Source organism: Lampetra fluviatilis, chromosome 11, assembly GCF_964198595.1.
Source record: "Lampetra fluviatilis chromosome 11, kcLamFluv1.1, whole genome shotgun sequence".
In the NCBI taxonomy this organism is placed as follows: Eukaryota; Metazoa; Chordata; class Hyperoartia; order Petromyzontiformes; family Petromyzontidae; genus Lampetra; species Lampetra fluviatilis.
The window spans coordinates 12,176,618-12,182,735 of record NC_136285.1 but is presented as its reverse complement, the minus strand read 5'-3'; positions in this window follow the sequence as shown (position 1 = coordinate 12,182,735).

Sequence of the window (6,118 nt, the reverse complement as noted above, 5' to 3'; positions counted from 1 at the left end):
ACCTCCTGTATCACTTCCCTCCTGTATCACCTCCCTCCTCCCATCACCTCCATCCCTTCACGACCTGCATCACCACCCTCCCTACTCCATCACCTCCCCACCCTCCCTCCCTTCATTAGCACTACCCTCTGTCAATTCCCTCCCGTCCTCCATTACCTCTCTTTCGCCGCCGCTCCCCTCCCTCCCTCCCCTCTCGGGGCAATGTTGGTTCTGCGAGCTCCTGCACACGAGCACATATTTCACTCGGTAAGGCGACGCGCTGGGGAGACCGGAGAGCTGCCGCTCGTTCCATTGTCCCACCCCCGCTTCTGATTAAATCTCACAGCCGTGGCTGCTCACAGCCACCAATCATCACCAGCAGCGGCAGCAGCAGTCATGGTCTATCCACTACTGGACGAAGGCCTGTTAAATCCGGAGTGAAAACTCATTTATTTTAGAACTATATTCTTAGGTTTTTTCAGTAAAGTCACGTAGGTAAAAAAAAAATTAATAAAAGTAAAATACTTACTTGATGCAGCAGTCGTGCTGTGACGGTTCCACCTGAAGACGAAAGCTTGTGTTGCCTCCGAAACGTCGTGATTTTTATTTTATTTTTTATTTTACTTTTATTAATTTAAACATTTTTACCTACGTGACTTTACCGAAAAAACCTAAGAATATGAATCCTTGCAGTCACGAAAGCTTCAAATCTAGAATATTTTAGAACTGTTTTTGTGTTTTGTGTGTTGTCCTTTCTCCGCACCTCCGATTAGCACGGATAGCTACGTACGGTGCGAAAGAAGTTCAACATACATCAGCAGCCATGATCTATCCACTACTGGACACCTTTGCAAGCCGTCACCATCGCTCAGCACGATTCTGCGAGGCAATAATCCGCATGCGGTAGTAATCGTTCTTGGTTGATCCAGGCTTCGGGCGACACGATCAATTGTTTAATTCGCGTCGGCGTCCGCTCGTGAGTGAATCGTAACGCCTTAATCGGGAGTCCAACCCGTGGCCCAATGTCTCGGAGGCTGCACTGACTGCGAATCTACTCGTCTGGTTCAATTGTCAACGAAGAGGACAGGCGACGTCCTTGAAAATTCTCCGCACATGTTTTGTGCGAATTACCGTCTTGTCTGCCTGTGGTGATGTCCGTCTATGTATGATAAGATACGCACGCAAAAAAAACGTTTCCCAAGTGTGGTGAGTTGATGATGGTCACCAATGACTGCACAAAAAAGGCACACAATTGCACGTCTGAAACTCTCAATTTTGGCCGTATTCCAGCTCATAAAAAAATGTGTTTGACTGCCATGCGACGAACTCTCTGAAGGAGGGTAAAGCTGCTGGGTTGGTCGTGGTCCACTGGCGCAAGGGGGAAAACTCAACACCGCGAATAATATTGCCCTAAAAGGAAAATATTATATATCGGAGGCATTTCGGGCAAATGTAAATGTCTCTGCTACGTATAAAGGTCATTGTCTAATGTCACCCATGTTATATCTCAACCCTGTCTGCCATCTCCGTCACCATCCCATTCAAAATAAAGTGCTGACCAGCGCGGTGAAGTATGGTCAAACAACTCCTATGACCGACAGCGTCGCGAAGCCTTTATCCGGCAATGAACTGAAAAGTGTTTTCTTTATTCTTAAAAATATGCTGAGTAGCAACGCGATTGTTCTACGTGGATGGAGGCTCAGTTAACCGACTGTCTTGCCATCTTGTTCAAACGTACATCAGTGGAGGTTCACTTAAGCGACTGTCTTGCCAGCTTGTTTAAACGTACATCAGTGGAGGTTCACTTAAGCGACTGTCTTGCCAGCTTGTTCAAACGTACATCAGTGGAGGTTCACTTAAGCGACTGTCATGCCAGCTTGTTTAAACGTACATCAGTGGAGGTTCAATTAAGCGACTGTCTTGCCAGCTTGTTTAAACGTACATCAGTGGAGGTTCACTTAAGCGACTGTCTTGCCAGCTTGTTTTAACGTACATCAGTGGAGGTTCACTTAAGCGACTGTCTTGCCAGCTTGTTCAAACGTACATCAGTGGAGGTTCACTTAAGCGACTGTCTTGCCAGCTTGTTTAAACGTACATCAGTGGAGGTTCACTTAAGCGACTGTCATGCCAGCTTGTTTAAACGTACATGGGTGGAGGTTCACTTACTGTCGGCTACCCGCTTGTTTCGATGAACACAGGCGAAAGCGCTGCTGCCGCTGCGTGCTGCTGCTGCTGCGTCTCGCCTATGCATTATGCATGGGGGCCGCAGCTGAAGTTCTTGCGGATCCATCACCGCGTGTGTGTGCGTGTGTGTATGCGTGCGTGTGTGCGTGTGTGTGTGTCCGCGGGGAGCTGTAATGTAGCGGGTAGCTGCGCTGCGCTACGAACCCCCGGCCACCCGAGTTCGATTCCCGCTCACGTCCAACACCGGTGACGATTATCTGAACCGGTGCTGGGCCGCCCCTAGGTCGACTCAGCCTCAAATGAGTTCCTGGTACGATGTGTAAACATCGCCGCTAGGGAGACAAAGGCGGCCGGGCGTGGTGTTGACCACCCACCTCCTCGTGTGCCGTGCCGGCATTCATAGCTGCTCGCTAACAGCACTTGCCCTTCAGTCTGTTAAGGCTATGCGGGGGATCTTTGTCTTTTGTGTCCGCGGACAATTAACCCCGTCCACGGCGCCTTATTATTATACGCGCGACCCTCCACTCATACAGCTCACGCGTGGACGCTCCGTCTAATGAATGGCTCCTTCATAGAACAGTGTCCCGTATGATAAATGAAGCTAACCCCGGTTATTAAGTTCAATCAATAGTGCCGGGTGCACTCATTGACGAGGCGCTCGACAACGCCGTGACAGGAGTGGTGGGGGGTGGGGGGAGGGGCCTCATCGCTCGGTCCGAACTTGGCCCCGTCGACTGCCATCACGCAGCTCCGGGTGCATGGGTGGATGGGTTGATGGGTGGATGGGTGGAGGGTGAATGGGTGGATGGATGGGTGGATGGGTGGGTGGATGGGTGGGTGGTGGGTGGATGGGTGGGTGGTGGGTGGATGGGTGGGTGGGTGATGGGTGGTGGGTGGGTGGATGGGTGGTGGGTGGATGGGTGGTGGGTGCATGGGTGGGTGGATGGGTGGTGGGTGGATGGGTGGGTGGGTGATGGGTGGTGGGTGGGTGGATGGGTGGGTGGGTGATGGGTGGTGGGTGGATGGGTGGGTGGTGGGTGGATGGGTGGGTGGGTGATGGGTGGTGGGTGGGTGGATGGGTTGATGGGTGGATGGGTGGTGGGTGCATGGGTGGATGGATGGGTGGATGGGTGGGTGGGTGATGGGTGGTGGGTGGATGGGTGGGTGGTGGGTGGATGGGTGGGTGGGTGATGGGTGGTGGGTGGGTGGATGGGTGGTGGGTGGATGGGTGGTGTGTGGATGGGTGGGTGGATGGGTGGTGGGTGGATGGGTGCATGGGTGGATGGGTGGATGGATGGGTGGGTGATGTGTGGTGGGTGGTGGATGGGTGGATGGATGGGTGGATGGGTGGTGGGTGCATGGGTGGTGGGTGCATGGGTGGATGGGTGGATGGGTGGATGGATGGGTGGATGGGTGGTGGGTGGATGGGTGGTGGGTGGATGGATGGATGGGTGGATGGATGGGTGCATGGGTGGATGGGTGGGTGGATGGATGCATGGGTGGATGAGTGGATGGATGGGTGGGTGGATGGGTGGGTGGATGGGTGGTGGGTGGATGGGTGGTGGGTGGATGGGTGGTGGGTGGATGGGTGGTGGGTGGATGGATGGGTGGGTGGATGGATGCATGGGTGGTGGGTGGATGGGTGATGGGTGGATGGGTGGTGGGTGGATGGATGGGTGGGTGGATGGATGGGTGGGTGGGTGGATGGGTGGTGGGTGGATGGATGGGTGGGTGGATGGGTGATGGGTGAGAGGTACCGGGAGAGATTTTCTCAAACCGCCGGGGTCTGTCCCGGCCACGTCCGCACGTTCTGTAGCTTTAACGCCCATCGCTGTCCATCGATCGCGTGCGGCGGTCAAGGTGGTGGTCCCGCTCACGGCTCAGCCTCAAATGAGTACCCGGTGCAATGTGCAGTAAACATCGCCACTCGGGGGACAAAGGCGGCCGGGCGTGGTGCCCTCATAGGTGCTCGCGAACAGCACCTTGCCTCAACCGTTTGGATGGTGGTTGAGTTGACAGTGGTGGTGGTTGGGGTGGATGGTGGTGGTCCTTCTGTTGTTGGTGAAGATCCTCGTGTTCATGGCACCAATTCCCGAGCCTCTGGCCGCCTTTGCCTCGACCCCCCCCCCTCCCCCCTGGTGGCCAAAGCTACGAGTTGGGGCCCCTTTTGACAACCACCATGGGATTTGCTTTCAACAACAGTGTAAAATAATGAATGATAAAGGTTTTTGGGTTAAGTATACATGTGTCGTAACCCAGCCAGTCAGGTTTGTCACGTAAACAACACGCGCCAATTACTTACTACCTCAGCCCACCGGTGTGTTGGAGGGTAAATCCACAAACATTTACAATTTGGAGTAAGAGAACAAAAAGCCACTCGAAACGCAGCTCCCCCCTACAACCGCGTCGAACGTTCGAGACCGCGAGCGCGCGCAAGAGGATCCGCGTCACGCGTCAGCCTCGCGGTGCGAGACGAAATCAAATACTGGGGGCAGCAGCGCCGCCTGAGCGGTTTGCCGCCCTGAGCTGACGATGTCGTCGCCACGTCGCGGCTTTTAATCGAGGGCGCCGTGGGCGCTGACACAAAGCGAAAACCACGGGGCCTCACCGGGGGGCGGGGTCGCGAAGGCACCTGCAACCCGACACCTCCCCACGCGACACAGATAACAATACGATGTGGATTATTCATAGCCATCAGATATCGCATGTGTGTTGCGCCTATTAAAAAGGACTGCACGGCACACGAGGGGGTTGGGTGGACAGCACCACGCCCGGCCGCCTTTGTCTCTCCCGTGGCGATGGTTAACACACCGCACCAGGTACTAATTTAAGGCTGAGTCGACCTAGGCGAGGCCCAGGACCGGTTCAGATAATCGTCACTGGTGTTGGCCGTGAGCGGGAATCGAACCCGGGTCGCCAGGTTCGTAGCGCAGCGCGCTAACCGCTACACTACCGCTCCCCACACATCGTATACAACGCACACACACTATACACACCCACACATGCCTGTCAGACACAGAGAGTGGTGTGCAGATTTAATTTGGTGTCGGTGTAAAATGAACTTCCGCGGCTGATGGGCGAGCCACGGTATTTGGCGAACGCGCTCTAACGAGGGGAACAAATTGCCTTGGAGAGGCTGAGCGGGGTATAAAGGTGTGGGTGAGGGTGAAGTTGGTTGGTTACAGCTCCGAATCTCATTCTGTGCGTAATGAGGCGGGAACAGCGTCTCCTCTGAGGACATACTGAACGGCGTCTGGGAGATCGAGAATTACTCTCGCAGAAGCGATCGTCATAATGCTAATTATTCAGTACTGTGCATGCAAAAAAGGTGATTTATAGGCAGCAAAAGGCACGATTGTGATCTCAGACATTGCATGCCTTGCGCGCCATGCAATGCTTAAATTCAGTCGGAATAATCCGTAACGCTGCACCGCGAATGAGTATTGCACGCCACGTCGATCTCGCCTTATTTCTATCCTAATGTTTACTTTTGCGGTCCTTACATAATTTTACGAATATAGTATACGGAACAATAATATGAGATTGTCATGAATAAATGTACCGTCAATTCTCGTGATCGTGCCTTACGCCAATCATCCCTACACCAAGGCAGCCTGGCAGTAAGCAGTATTCCGGAATAAAAATAATAATAATCGAGTGAGAAATGAATATTTGCTATCGCGTGGTATCACCACAATGCTGCCTGCATGCTGCGTGCATGTTGGGCACACATCGCGACCGACCTACACCAAGAGTAAACATTGCAGCCGTGCTATTTTACTCAGGGGCGGCAGCAGCAGCAGCAGCAGCAGGACACGTTTTACGTCGGTGGTCTGTCACAAGGCGATGTTAGCACATAGAGTGCTCAGTCGTGTGAGCCCACGGGAATCTGCAGTGCCTCGTGACTTACAAGAGAGCAGCAGGAATTGGTTTTGTCCGTTTGTGTCGTGGGCAT